This window comes from Gymnodraco acuticeps, unplaced genomic scaffold, assembly GCF_902827175.1.
Source record: "Gymnodraco acuticeps unplaced genomic scaffold, fGymAcu1.1, whole genome shotgun sequence".
NCBI classification, from domain to species: Eukaryota; Metazoa; Chordata; class Actinopteri; order Perciformes; family Bathydraconidae; genus Gymnodraco; species Gymnodraco acuticeps.
Window position 1 is genome coordinate 969,869 of NW_022990559.1, and position 16,673 is coordinate 986,541.

The 16,673-nt window shown below is 38.0% G+C and overlaps 1 protein-coding gene across 6 annotated transcripts in view; it reads left to right on the top strand.

The window, feature by feature from the left end:
* The window catches only part of gria2b (glutamate receptor, ionotropic, AMPA 2b), a 53,677-nt gene that overhangs the window by 9,017 nt on the left and 27,987 nt on the right, over positions 1 to 16,673 (top strand). The window lies entirely within an intron of this gene.

The following is a 16,673-nucleotide window of genomic DNA, read 5'->3' on the forward strand; positions in this document are numbered from 1 at the left end:
CTACTGCCTGGCTCTGAGATAATGTTTGTCCCCATTAAAGGGACCTTGGGTGTTTCACCATGTGAAGGCCCCTAAGGCTGCAGTCTGTGGGGGTTTCTTCCTCCCCCTCCCACGTCTTATGGGTCAGCCAAGGATGAATTCAGTGGGATGTGCAGGGAATTCATGGATTGTAAGCAGGACAGTTTTCTGTGTCTCGGGGTGAATATGCTGCAGTTTGTATTGTGCTTTTGTGTCAGGAAGGTTTGTGCGTGGGTGTTTTAATGTTCTTAGGATTTTATTTCTGTAAGGTTTTGCTCTATTACCCTGCTGCTCTCAGAGATAAAAATAAAAGAGAACAATCAGTCCCCGATTTGCAAGGTTATTGTTAATCCTTTCAAAGTCAGACAAAGTGAGCAATAATAGGAAGAAGTCCAAAAGATTTTGAAAGGATACGATTTAAACAGCTGCAAATATATGCTCTAAAATGCACAACATGTTCTATAATGCACATCTGTTTTGGTTTGTAGCCTGTATACATATTTATTCATATTATTGATTTGATATTGGTAAATCTTCTTGGTGCATTAGCCAGAATAACTGAATCTGAATAACATTGATTCTCCTTCAGTAGACAGAGGACTTTTCTCCACAAGCAGTAGCGACACCATCCAATTATGGATTGACGGCGACAGTGAGACCAGCCTGAGTAAAACAAGGGACTTATTTGTTTTCTAAAATGGACAATGAATTGATCACAAATATAGTGGTTTGTGTAAAAATGAACCGACATGTTAATATAACACATTTGCATTTATTGAAAACCATTATGTCAAAGTGAATGTCCTCTTCAGTGTCACCCTCACATGAACAAATAAGGTCAAATTCCCAATAATTCAAAGATAGATCAACCACAAGGACAAGCAAGTGTGTTAATAGGTGTTGGGACAAATCCATTATATTGACAATGACACGGACAGTCAAAACAAATATGAGTGAAATGTGGCGACTCTGGCCAGTGGCTGGTCCACAAAAGCTAGGTCAGCCCCGTGTCCACTGAGATCACTGTGGGAAACAAGAGTGTGCAAACAAACAGACGCACTCTCAGAGACGATACGTCCAGCTCCGTACACACTGAGGCAGAAGACTGGCAGACAGTGTTGTGTTGCAGCTGGCAAGAGGCAACTCTGGACTCTTCCAAACTGTCATCTACTATTTTATCAGACTGACACTAAAGTTAGTCAAGAGACTGATGGTCCAGAGATAAAATACCCCCTTTCATTTCTTAGCAGCTCCACATCCACCCCCTGCTGTGATAAAACAGCGGGAGAAACGCTGTGAAAGGGGGTAGCTGCATACATTATCTGACATTTTCTTATTTCACCATTTGCTGGCCAAGAAGAAAACAGATATAATATGTAATAGCTTTCCATTCAGTAAAATATATTTATATTCTGACCTTTTATCCTCTCTTAGCAATGCCTATAGGATTTCAGATGAGAGACACAGGGAATTTCAGATCTGGATGATATTATTTATGCTGGTTGATTGTATGTTGCTTCTACAAATGCAGTTTCTGATAATTGTAGGGAAGAGAAAATGATTCATATACATGTTTGGCAACCTCAATGTAGTGCAAGAGGGAACATTCAGGAGATCACACACGATTAGCTTTTGGGTAATTCTGGCATATTTAAAGCAATGTTGATGAACGTGCACTTTCCCTGTTAAATTAACTTATGAGGAAAGTCATTAAGATTTACCATCTGCAAAATATCAATGTCTGATCACAATGTAACATGTTGCAATAAGTGAAATCTCAAACCATCCACCTGCTGGAGGTGATAGAGGAAAAACCAGATGATCACCAAAGCCAATGGGATTCATCCTTTGGGGACCATGACAGATTTAGCACAGTTTTATGAAAATCGATTCAATAGTTGTAGACATACTTCAGTCCCGAACAAAAGTGGGGAATGGTCTGAACAAGAATATGTTCCCATGTCTGATGACCAAATAGGTAAACCAAAAAAACAACACAGTTCTAAAATAAATAAATGTTACACTTATCTAAGCAGTCGACATAGCTAAGCTCATCATCAACTCAACAATAAAATGCTGCACTTGCTCAATCAAGCAAACTTTGACTGAAGAGTTTGAAATATATATATATATTAAATTATTATATTGCTTTACTCTACATGCTATTTACTGTTCGTCCATGCAAAAATGATGACTGTTAAGAAAACATCAGTTTGTCATTGTTGTTCTCTTGACAAAAACAAGTTGTTTTGAGTAGTGTTCACAGAAAGCAGCCTTCTGTACAGCAGCGTTGTTCATCAAAAACACTTGATTTCAAAGAAATTCCGTCACACTGTGAAAGACATCAAATCCCATGAAAGGGTTTGCAGCTGCAACCAATATGACTTTTGAATGCTCACTTTATTGTGAACACTGAGGCCTCGGAAAGGTCACATTCCAGTTAGCTTCTTTTTCAAGTTGCAGTTTAATGTAATCTCCATCTTTTTTAAAGGACTTTCACTGGCACTTATTCAAAGCTTTGACACCACACACAATGTCAACAGTGTTTTAAGCATTACAGGGCAGCAGTGTATATTCAAAATCAAGTCATTTTTAGAGGTGGCTGTCGTTCTCGAGGATGTTTCATCCTCTTTTGCATTTTGACGTTCAGAAATGCTAAATTATGTTGTATACTCTGTAACCCGAGATAGTGTAGTACAGTATTATACCATACATTATATTTTATCTACCTGTAGTGCTGTCTTTGAAACCTGTCTAACGGACACGTCTCTAGCATACTATATGTTTTCTGATTTGTTTCCATATGAGTTTGCAGTTGATACTTGCTGTTAATGCATACTTTTTAAATTGAAAAAGTACAAATGATTGGTGTTAATTAAAGCACTAATCTGTAAAAGGAGAAACTCAGTGATGAATTTGATACCACTATTTCTTACCCCTTTATTTTATTATTTTTTACAGTGCACATTAATCAACATTTCTGTAAAAGTGCCAGAGTTAGCCAAGAGGCTATTTTCCATCTGCGGTCCCTGGACAGATTTTGTAAGTCAACCTAAAGACACATTTCATTTGAAACGAGTAAATACAATCAAATAAAAACATGCAACATACAGTACTGGAATTTGATTGGGCTTGCCACTTCCCTGGCTGGTATTCATTCATAACTAACCAGCATGTGAGAATGGTAGCAGAGCCTAATAGGATCTGAATCAATATGTGATCGTCAATGCTTTATTTCTTACATGTGAAAACAGAAGAAGGACCAGTGCTAATTTCACTACACCACGTCACTTCCTATTAATTCAAGTATTGGAATGAGTGGATGATGGATAGATGGTTGTGTGGCAACCCAGTCTCACGGCATTTCATGTTCACCAACACGATTTTTAATCTATTGATTCGTGTTCACCAACATGATTTGCCCCTTTTTTCGTGTTGCACAGCACGTTTTTAAAAGCAATGTATTTCTACTGCCTGCAGCACGTATTTTTCTCCGGTCGGGTCGGGGAAGACCGGAAGCTGTGTGGTTCATAAAGACATGTTCTTACTCAATATCAAGCCATAGTTATTGCTTTTATTTTAAATCGTATAATTTCGGACTTTTGTTGCCGTCTGTGAGGAAAATAAATGGGGCTCAGAGCCTCAGAATAGTGAAATCTGTATTTTTTAAATCTTTTTTTCCTTCTAATTTGTTATTCTTTTCCAAATAACACACTGTTATTTACTCACCAATAACACACAATTATCCTTGCTTTTATTTATTGGTTTAATTCCATAATCTCGGGCTTTTTTGGCGTCCGTCAGGAACTGAATTTCAAAATAAAAATAACCGGAAACAGACGTAGGCATTTCGAGCGATTACCCAAGATCCTCAGCTATGGTTTTAAGCTCGTTTATTGGATGTTTTAGCCGCAATGCATGCTGGGATTTGGTGTTTAAATGATATGAAATCTGGAAAACATTTTTAAAAGAATAAAATAATACTTAATTCTGAGCGCTCTTGCTTTTCTCTTTGAAAGTCATCACATAACGGCATTGTAATACACGGTTCGGCTGCATTGTATATTACAGATCTGCCGTAGTTCTTTATTTATATTATAGAGCCCTGATGAGAAGACCTTTGGAAAAACTGAGAAAATGCCGCCGAAACTGAATACTTGACGTGGATCATAAATATATTCAACAATTAAACAACATCTTCAATTTCTCTTCACACAATACGTCTCCTTGCAAGTATCAACACTAATTCGGATGACTTTTACATTTGATCTAATTCACAGATAGGTTATATTTACACCATAACGGTGCACAGCTGATATAAAAGGACTGTAGTTTTTAAAGATATTACTGATTTTCTTTGAATGTAAGAATGTAAATACTGAGTCTGAAATAGTATAGCAATATGCTGTAAAATTATGTGAAAGCATGAATAAAACTACACATTTTCAGAAAACACAAGTGTCCTACACTAATAATACAAAGTTATTATGGCTGTGTGTACCTTGTGTGTACCGCCTAGTGGTTAAAGCACGTTATTGAATTATTGTGTTTTATTTGTTAAAAATATTAAGAGTACATACTTTCATAGGAGGAAAGTATAAATATAGAATATAAAAAATCAAGAAGATACTATAAGTGATCTCTACAATAAAACAGTTTAGTGCAGAATGTACAAAGATATTAATAGGAGGAGGTGCAAAACAGAAAAACGAATTAACCTTTATTTAAACATTAAATAACAGATTAAGGTCTTCTTTTAAATAAGAAAAAAACGTTGGGGGTATCTATCTACAGATAAATATTAAGCCTGACTAATATATTGCTTTCCTGCAATGTTAACTATGTTGAAGCACTTATTTTAACTGATATTATACATATGAATTATACTCTTATGTATGTAGATAGAATAAGAAATGTGCAGAATATGACAGTTTAATGGTGGAGCTACACACATATTGATAGATGTCTTGTAATGCACTGTTGAGGAACCTGTGACCCAAGTGTTTCATTCATTGCATAACTACACCGTAGTTGTGTATATGATATGTCAATACACCTTTGAAAATCTTGAAAGGGATGTGCAAAATAGCCATAATATACAGTCTTTAATGAACTATTAGTAGAGAATAACGAGTAATGAATATACTTTATTACTCGTTTCCATTCATGTCAATTGCAGATAAATGTTTAGTCTTCTCAAGCACCAACTATCAAATATCTCTCCTGATTGTTGGCACTTGACAATCACCTTACCTGAATTTTACTCAGGTGTAACTAAAGTCTGATTTAAGGGTTGTTTATATTTCACATAATTAATCAGAATCTGCAAAGTAACTCAAATAAATGCAGTGGAGTAAAAATACCAGGTTAACCTCTGAATTGTAGTGGAGTAGAATTACAAAGTAACAATGAGCTGTCATGTGGGTATTAATGCTGCGCATTATGGACACAAGCGATTTTCACCCATTTATTAATTATATGTTTTACATTTGATAACACCAATGTGTTTAATACTGGCAACTTCTAATTGTGGGAAAAACGAAAACGTTCAGTAGAGACGTCCCATAGAACATTTTGCGAAACACAATAGCCAGCATGTGTAGTTCTGGGGGGGCGTTCGATTCCAGTTTTGGATAGTCTGGCGTGGTTTCGTTCCATTTCACACAGCTGTTTGACGCTCTGCGTAACCTTACGGGGACTGTAGTCCTAAACGATAGCTGGGGATTATGGGTAGTGTAGTGTCTTCGGCCATCCTAAACTAAGAAATGTTGACAATCGCAATGATGCTCGAAATGTCCCTTATAGGCCTACGTCTGTTTTCGGTTATTTTTATTTTGAAATTCAGTTCCTGACGGACGCCAAAAAAGCCCGAGGTTATGGAATTAAACCAATAAATAAAAGCAAGGATAATTGTGTGTTATTGGTGAGTAAATAACAGTGTGTTATTTTGAAAACAATATCGAATTAGAAGGAAAAAAATATTTAAAAGTACAGATTTCAGTATCCTGAGGCTCTGAGCCCCATTTATTTTCCTCACAGACGGCAACAAAAGTCCGAAATTATACGATTTCAAATAAAAGCAATAACTGTGGCTTGACATTGAGTAAGAACATGTTTTTATGAACCACACAGCTTCCGGTCTTCCTCGACCCGACTGGAGAAAAAGACGTGCTGCAGGCAGTAGAAATACATTGCTTTTAAAATCGTGCTGTGCAACACGAAAAAAAGGGGCAAATCGTGTTGGTGAACACGAATCAATAGATTAAAAATCGTGTTGGTGAACACGAAATGCCGTGAGACTGGGTTGTGTGTGGAGGTCAGGGAGAGAAGGAGGGGCCCAGAGAAGAGGAGGAGGGGAGGAGGCTGTGGTCAAATGGAGATGTTGTGCTGATGAGTGAGCCTGAGGTCATTTTAAACGACCCAGGGATGTTTATGGGAAGTCTCATTTCTTCCCGCCTGCAGCCCCTCATAGATCCTCTAACAAGACATTAGAGGGTAGAAGGAAAAATGGGTTCCTATAAAATATTAAGATTCAGCTTCCTGTCGGTATACACAGGAGCCATTAAAGACAGGATCGTGTGTATTGTCTCTTTGCTTTGCTTCGCCTCTCTGACTCGGTCCTTATTCATCTCAAGCGAACACTCGTTGTCTGGTTGCCATGGAAGCTGCTCTCGCTCAGATACTGGATGAAGCTGTTTTTCTTTATAGATGTAACTAATTCTGCTCGGGCAAGTTTCAAGAGCATTAGAACAGCGGATCTGAAGCCCGCTTTGGTATTTGCGCTAAAGGTCAGTGGACGTACGATGCGTTTTATTACAGGAGGCAGAGGGAATGCGAACATAGATGTGTGTAATATAAGGGCCGAGTTTTCAGAATCAATATGGCTGCATAGTTCTCTATTGTGTTCAGTGGGATGGATTTGTGTACCGAGCAACACATAATAAGACTCCTTATTAAGATCTAAGATGTGGAACTGAGAATAAGTGAGTGTTTTTAAGGAATAATAATCGGAAACAAATCTATTCAAACCACTACAACATCATTTTGGATATGTTCCAAATTATCCTTTAACGGCCGCTACTAGGGATTTTCATCAATCAGAATAGCTGTACTTTTTAACTCATATCATACCAAAAATGATACCGCAGGTAAGTTAAAATAAACCTATGTTTCACATCTAACAACAGTAAATCGTTCAGAAGATGCTTTCTTCACTTTTATCAAGCTTCAAAATCCTAAAACCAATTTAATGGCATATTTATGTTCGCTGTAGGAAGTTGTAGGAGGATTATTTACAAGCTCAGCTAACCCTGGTGACAATAGGCCTACTTGGGCTTGTTTCCTTAAAGAAGACATACAATTGTACACACTTTGTACATTCTGCTTTAACTTACCTCAATAGCTCCTTATCATGGCTAATAAACTGACTTATTGTACAACATCAGTGGGGCTGTTTGGAAGTTGTTCAAAGTATTGATTTAAAAAGCACAGGAGTAATGCTGGCACGTAGGCTACAATACACTCCTAGTTAGTGCTTAATGATGCATATACTCTAGTCAGCAGTCGAAATTACGTCAATAATTGGCGTATCAGCTATTCTGGAAGCTTCCATTTCTCCACACACCGCTGACCCCACCCTTTGAGCTACTGGGAGAACATTGCCTGGATAACAAAAGGCAGATCTGAAAGGGCGATTGGGACATTGGGGCCGCTTTACAAGAATCGCTAGTGGGCCATTAGACTGGGTTCTTGTGAAACCTACATCCTGCATCCACAGCCGTCAGAAAGCCTTCAGGAAACAGGTCAGCGAACAAAGCCAGAGAGGGAGAAAGAAGGAAGGAGATGGGAGGAGGGGGAGTCAGAAGTTGATAAACTGTACTGTTCTTCTAGATAGGCTACCAGCTGCTGCTCAATGGACGACACAAACACCTCCCGGTGAGCCTCGCTGCTCCACTCTGACGCCTCCCAGAAGGCTTCCTGTCGGCCGCTAAGGAGACTGACTGAGAGCTGTCACCCAGGCAACAGTGCTGCAATGCATCTCCTTGTATCTTACCGAGAAAATAATTTCATAATGATGAGTTTTTCAGAAGAAAGTTTTGTCATGTAGAAAGTTTTTAAATCCCTCCCACATGTTTTATTTATGGTAATTTAGAAAACTGTCTTCAAACAAGTGGAGCTGTAGAGTAGGAATCTAATCCATGAGGCTCATTTCTTAAGTTGCTTTCAGTGGGGAAACATGACATTTAAAGCATCATCATCACTTTTAGGATTTAGGATTTTATTAGGATCCCCATACTTATACTTCCTAGGTTCCACATTAAATGCAAACAAACACAAAAGTATAATACATCACACGTTTATATAAAAATACATCATTATACATAAACATACATCTTGTATTGTAGAAAATGTGTTGACAGTCAAAAAGGCTGGAGTTGTGCATGCTCTACATGAAATGACATGCCGAGCTGAATATTACCTGCAGTGTAGAAAGAGCTGAAATATGTTACCCTGGCAACAGTCAGAGGGAATGAAACCACATCATGTTGTTATGGGCTGCAGACAAAGCTCTCAGAAGTTATGAAACACTGCCTACACTCCATACATTAACAGGTTATATTGAATATTACGTATTTCGCTTTCCTTAAGTGTTGCAGATTCCAGCCTTGTGAATCACATCCGGTATTTCATAATACTTTTCACCTAAAGAGATCCAGTGGGATTGGTGTGAATAGGAATTTAGCTGAGGGTTAAACGGTGTATTAATTGAGACCAGAATAGAAGACAAAACATTATTATAATTATTAATTAAGTTTCGAGTCAGAGGATCAAATTAGAGCCATCTCTGTTTTGGGTGAAAGCAGATATTACATAAAGAAAGAGTCAGATATTACAGGAGAACAATTATCTTTGATTTAATAGTTATGTTGCCCTTGCTTCAGGACAGAGGACTTTGAAAGGTCCACAATGGTTTGTTGTAATGCTTCGAAGGTGTCTGCTGTCTAGGATTAGGAACAAACAAATACATTTATTTTATATGGAATATCTGCACTCACAGAAATTAATCATGGTAGAGTTTATTTTAAGCATTTACATCTATTTGATTTTATTTAAATACTCATATTTTTAAAATGTATGTATTGAAATTAATTATAATCTGTATAATTCCTGTCAATTCTAAAATATATTGAATGTAATTACTTAGAGGTTAAACAATAGCAGGATCCACAATAGATTTGATTAAACAGGAAGTTCTCATGCATTTACGTCAGTTTAGGAGGTTCCGAAGAGGTAGGCTGATTTTATTTTATTTGGAGCCAGACTTGATGCTAAGCTAAGCTATCAAGCTAATGGCAGCAGCCAACATACTTGGTATACAGAGATGAGAGTTGTTGTTGTATTTTGATCAGGCCTAAAAATAACTGTCCTTACCATTAGAGTCACAGGATTTTCATTTTACGACAAAACATGTCATATATGCTAATGTAGCATCAAAGACAGAAGAATTATGGCAATGTTATTCTGCAAAAGCATTACAGTATGAAGAAGGCTGTGTTGTGTAATGAAAGTGTAATAAATTGACACTTGAGACGTTGATTCTCATAATCTCAAACACTCGTCAAATTGTTTTCTTGAATGCTAGAAGACATGATTTGTTCCTATAACCTTAACCAAGCAGTTTTAGTTGCATTAATTGTAGCTTAAACATCCAGTGGTCAGCAATAGATCAGTCATATGGCTCATTTCAGAAGGCACTCAAAAACCCCACACTGTGTCCGGTTCATTTGGAGTTATACAAGGTCAAAATCAGACCATGCAACTAAATCAGCGACATATGTGCTCACGTAGCTCTGACAGAAGAGGTGGTTGCTTCAAGCCGCCTCGCCAACTGGTGACAAATCAGTTTTACATAAAAAGCCCAGAGGCATCTTTCTCTTTGGTGAGAACAGGAGTGTTGGAGAGGGTGAGATATCTAACAGTCACTTCTGTTAGCTGTGACTGAACTGCTGATGATCATCACCACAGTGACGCTGTGTGTGCGTGCGTGCGTGCGTGTGTGTGTGTGTGTGTTTAACCGATTCATCTTTTTGGTAATGCACAGGTTCTTTGTTGGTCTTCAATTCAATATCAGATAGTGTTGTCCACTCTTAATAATTCCTTACATTTATTATAGCACTTTTCCAGATGCTCAAAGCACTTTACAAATACACATTACACATTACACACATGTAACGGTCATGTGGACAATGCCCACAGGAGCAAATTCAGGTGAAGTGTCTTGACCAAGGACACAACGGCTTTACAGACGCAGCGGCAGTGGGGGCGGGTTTCGAACTGGTGTTCCCCAACGCCCCCTTGATCTGATGATCAACGCACAGCCCACTGCGCCAATCCGCCCATCTTCAATCCTCGAAGTTATCAATGCGCTTTACAAGTATACATTACACACATATCATATATGTAACGGTCATGTACTGTGGACAGTACCCACAGGAGCAAATTTGGGGGAAGTGTCTTGCCCAAGGACACAACGGCCTGACATAGTGGGGGCGGCACAGCCCACTGCGCCAATCCGCCCATCTTCAATCCTCGAAGTTATCAATGCGCTTTACAAGTACACATTACACACATATCATATATGTAACGGTCATGTACTGTGGACAGTACCCACAGGAGCACATTTGGGGGAAGTGTCTTGCCCAAGGACACAACGGCCTGACATAGTGGGGGTGGGGGCGGGTTTCGAACTGGAGTTCCCCAACGCCACCCTTGATCTGATGATCAACGCACAGCCCACTGCGCCACTCCGTCAACAAACTTGAAACACATATCTCTCTAACCATAACTAAAAAATAAAATATCCTATTTGTCTTGACTTTATAATGGTTATTTTTAAAACAAGATCTTAATTAAATAGCTAATGTGTGACATCTTTAGATCTTCAGGCTTATTTGATGTCAGCTAAATGTGGATGTCTTATTAGCAGATAATGTATTCACATTGTATCTTTGATCAGTGACAGAGCAGCAATGTAAACAGTGTTGGAGATGCCTTCAGTGCCACGGTGGTGAAAATGAGGTCAGTTAATTGGGACGTCTAAATATATATTACAGGGTGCCCTTTCTCCTCGGAAGGTGAAACACTGAACCAGAGTTACTGCTGCGACACATTTAATACACTGTGGTGATAACGAGGTGATCAGGACCACATGGTGCCTGGCAAGTGCTTATACATCTGTGGAACAAAACATTTACATAAGCTATAGGGACTAAATGAAAAGAAAAAATACTTCTATTACTGCAAACATTTTACATTTGTGGATAAAGGATGTGTTAACTGTCATGCACTGAGCATAACGTATATACCTTTATTTAGTTCAGTATAGACAATAACTAAATAAAACAAATATTGCAGTGTTACTTTGTTCTAGGCTATCTTTGCTTAATTACTCTTTTCAACATGATGACTTGATTAAACATTGATTTAACTCAATTAATAAATAAACCAGGCTCATACATAAATAATCTGAAAAAAGTAATGAACCAATTACTTTACATAAGTAAATTGCACAATCATGAGAGACTTGAGAGATACATTTATTCTTCTAGTCTGATCATTCCATCTGGGCTTTAAACATATCTGTGAGAAATGTTGACTTGTGTGTAAAAAGTACCTTTGTGCACATCTTCTGACACAGTTTAAGTTAGATTTTGAAAGTGAAATGCTTGCCTTTTAAAGCTGCCCCTAATCACACAATCAAATAGAGATAGAAATATATTTTTGAAAACCAAACAATCTGAAAGTCCCAAAACTTTACAATGGCAACTTAATAGATTTCCTTTCAATCAGACAAACAGTTTAACCTCAGACAATTCCTTCCATGTGGGCGCATCTGCCTCCATTGGACTCCACATAAACCTATACAACACATAAAAGGAAAGGATTGTTTGTTCAAACATATATAATTAAACATTTTCAAGGGAACATTTTAGACCAATGAGCTTACACACCAACAACCAAACATGCAAGCGTACGTGCGTATATTGTGGGCAATGCCCGATTTTCTGTAACTACAATGTCAGGATTGCAAGTCCCCGAGTAGACAGTGTGTTTATCTTACGTTCCCAGATAAGTGAGAACTGAATTCCTTTTTTATATTATCATTTTGAAAGAGGGAAAACTGGGTTTGTACAGAAACAGCAGTGGGCAATAATAGGATTTGTTTTAACATGTTGGTCATGGTGAGAAATGAAGGTGACCTTATCAACAATAGAAAGAAAAAAGGTGTACTCAGTCAGTGTCATTTATTCTGTGTTTGCAGTTTTTATTTTTTGCGTATGTTCCCTGTTTTATTGAAACGCGGTCAAATGGGACGGAGGCATAATGGCTTTTTCCACTATAGTCTCTGTTTCTATACGTTGCTGTTTATGGCATGTCTTCCTTAATTAAACATTCATACATTCTCTATTTTACAGGCCCACATATGTCTTGCCAATTACAAAAAAAAGACTTTCTTATCCCGTCACATTGCAGATTCAGCAAAGTCCCCTCTTAACGGCCACTGCATGGAGAAACGAGCGGTGCTTCTGGATGTGAATTAGCATATTTGGTAATAAAGTACCATGTTGTCAAACTGTTCGCTTTGGCATAAGCTGCTGCACAGTCATGGGGAAATCCAGTCTCTAAGCATGAGCTCAGAGAGTTTTAATCCCGGGCAAACTCAGCAAGCGCACCAGCGAGAGACAGCCCAGCTAAGGAAGCTTTAGAAACATGACAATGGACGGATGTGACACATGGACAGGAGGAAACTTTACAGCTCTGTTAGCTTCAGGGGGCTGCAGTGAGGTGTGCTGGAATATATTACTTCTGTTCTGTGATGTCAAGACAAGAAAGGATGAATACCTTTGTAACGATGGGAGCTTCGCACGGCATACAAGTCCCATCACTGTCATGTAGTGCAACACAGAATATGACATGAACTCACGTGAACTCCTGTTCCATCTGTAGGTAATGCTGGAGAACACAAGAGGATTTCAAGTCTATTGTGAAATAAAGAATGTGCATATCAAATATTCCATTGGAGTGAACAGACTTTATACGTAGTCCATCAGCTTTGTGTAGACAGAGACACTTTTCATCGTCTGCAAATCAATGAAAGCAAACTGATTTGAACCGGGGAAAATCACTAATTGAAAATGGCTTCTTACAGTCAGTGGGGGAAGGAGTGTTCAAATATTTCTCTTGAATTAATATTGTCCAATGAACATGGCAAAATAACGTAAATGGAAATTACAGTATTATCAGCATATGTACCAAACCACAGTAAGGGCACCTCTTTGTGTTATTAAATGTTTTTGGTTGATGATACATTCACATGTAAGCAGTATGTTATTGTTGTAGTTGGTTGAGTTCTAACTAAAAGCTAATTCTAACTAGTTTATACACTGGTTAGTCGTTTGAACTTCAACAATATATCATTTTTAAAGTTATTGGTGTTTAATAGCTAACTGACAGATGAAGCTGTAGGATCATTTCTGTAGTCATAGAATACATATCTAGCTGTTTGTTTGATTATACATATGTGTGTATAGTTGCATATTATACATTTGCATACTAAGAATGACCCTATGGATGAGCATGGAAGCCTAAGGAATAACTATCATCAATTAATTGTAAAGATATCTTCTTATCTCTCCAAAGCATACTGTGCAAAAGACAAACAAGTGTTTTGGTTGGTTGAAGTTACAAAATAAAAAAAATAATGAAGATTGAATTGGGGTTAATGTAATATGTAATTCCTATTACTGTAGGTTGGCAGTATTCCAAGGAAAATCTTTCCTAAAAACTACTGAAAAATGTATTTATGAAACTAAATTAAAGACAAAAAATGTCATTGTGCCCAGACTTGTTCTACATGTATCCTCTGAGGAATGTTTCCTCCTCCTCACTGATCTGAACAAAATCATTTTCCAGTTAGATTGGGACGGTTAAACGAACGAAACGCTTTGTGTTCTATTAGCTCCCGGTTAGACAAAAGTGAAATTAGATTAGTGAGCTCTGATCTCTCCGTGGTCTCATCCCCAGCCACGGTCTGCTGCTAAAAAGATTAGGAACGGTGCCACAGACTGATGGAGGTTATCGGACTGCCGTTAACGGTTTGTCCCGGACTGCTGTGATGAACATTTAATTGCTTGAGTTGATGGAACGGTAAAGATTTTGGCAGCACAATGATACTGGCAGTGGATGAAAGCTGCCCCCATATATTATGACCAATTATAAATGAGCTCTGCATTTGTTTTGGACTCCGGGGGATGAAAGACAGCAAGAGTTGAAGTATACTCAAGGATAGAGAAGCTGCTTGTTGACAATGGGCTCAATGGCTTGAATACCAAGTCTATAAGAACAAAATCTGATTTTGACGTGAATAAATAATGCTATCAATGTATCACAAAATAGTTATTTGTGCACAAACAGCATACAACGAATACTCATTTGTATTTTGGCTCACTTGCCAATAATTGGTACATTTAGTATGGCTGCCAAGTACACATTAACAAGCAATAGTTAATACATGTTTCATTATAACATTAAACTTAATTTATTTCATTACAATTGATTAGTCCTGTTTCTCGCTTGAGGCCAGGAAAAGGCTAGTCACTGTGACCTTTTTACCTGTGCTGGACTATGGTGATTTGTTATATATGAATGCACCTGCCAATTACCTGAGCAAGTTAGATGCTGCGTATCACAGTGCACTGAGATTTTTGACAAATTGTAAAGCACTTACGCATCACTGTGCCCTGTATACCAAGGCGGTTATGCCATCACTTACTGTACGGAGGCTCAGTCACTGGTACTTTTTCATTTACAAAGCCATGTTGGATAAACTACCACCTTATATCTGCTCCCGGATCTCTCTGCGAATTGAAAGTACTTATTACCTGAGATCGCATGCTGTGGTTTTATTAAATGTGCCAAGTGCTAGGACTGTCTTAGGGAAGAAAGCTTTTAGATGTGCAGCTCCACTAACATGGAACAGTCTGCAAAAAGAATGGAAAATTACCAAGCTAGTACCACTACATGTTTTTAAAGCTCGGTTGGATGCTACAAAATCAGATGCTGTTGGTACCTGTACATGTGGTTAGATATGTAAATTGTAATCCCTGTACATTTTGCTGTATGATGTCCTTTTGTTGTTCTGTTGTTTATGTTTGTATGTCTTCTTGTGGAACCTACTGCTGCAGGTCTCCCTTGAAATTATTGATCTCAATGGGATTTTAGCTGGATAAATAAAGGTTTTGAATTGAATTGATTGGTCAATATCATGTTTAAGCTGACATCTTGAGGTTCAATTTCTCCAATTCCAGTACCTCGGATGGGCAAATAGCTTCAAATACTACAATACCCATAAGCCTTAGCCCCCGTTGCGAAGGAGATGTGGTGAAATAAAAATACCTCGACATGGTGCTGCTAACAAAATGAATCTAAAATGTAACCATTTATGTAACTAATCTGAAAGTCAATTGATTTATAGTGCAGATATATTTGTTTTATTCTTTAGTATTTATTTGTTGTATTATACTTCTTATTAAGTAACCAGATAGTTGTAATCAGTTGCTTGTCTTTTGTATCAAAGCCATTGACATGCACTGTCTGTCAGTCACTGTCATACATTTCACTTTACTTAAGGAACCATGTTTGTCTGAAATAAATCCTCCAACTTCACCCCTCTATTGGAGACAGATGGAATTGGTGGTTTGAGTTTGATTTAAGTTCTTCATGGTCCAAGTGAGTCTGTCTTGTTTAGCAGGAACACAGTTGGTTAAAAGACTAAGACAAAATACTGCAGAGTCCTGGGTACATTTGTCAGAGATGCATTTTAATAAGCTGCTGTCCATGTTGCCCAAAACTTCACTAACGAAGCAGATCGGTGCTTAACAGGACGGAAAAATGGCTGTTAAGAGTATTCACTGTGTACACAACTGAAGTCCTTTTCAAAACCTATCATTTTAAAATAGAAATCTGTAGAGTAAAGCTTCCATGTGAATCTGTTGTTCACATTCTCTCATTTCCATGTTGCTAAGACCACAGCATTCCCTCTGTATACCCAGCATGTTCGATTGATCAATGATAGCTGCCATGGTCATAACAGAAGAGGCAGAGGGCCTACAGTACTTACGCCAAGCTAGCTAATATATGATATATGGACTCCAGTTCCCTTTGTCAGCAAGTCATCCCAGTTATATTGGGCAAAAGGAAATGACTCATTAGATTAATTACATTGGAGGACACATATGTCCAAGTCAATAACCCTGATTAGCTCACATTTCATCAATACACATTTACAAGCAACATGCCAATCTGCTGACCCTGGTGCAATGCAACCTCAGGATTACTGAGACGTTCAGTATTCATGTTTATCTTGAGTGCACAGAGCCCTTTTCTGCCCTGTGCATAATGAATGTTTGAGGCCAGCAAATGTATTGAACTCTATGTACCTGAGAAGGGGTCATACATTATTGAACAAAGGTGATTGTGCAGAGTCAACAAGATGTGGATGTAATGCAAAAGGTCTGATGCAAACACAAAGCGCCAACATAAATGCATACCTTAAAAGGATCCTAACAAAAGTGATCACTTACGTCTAATGGCTT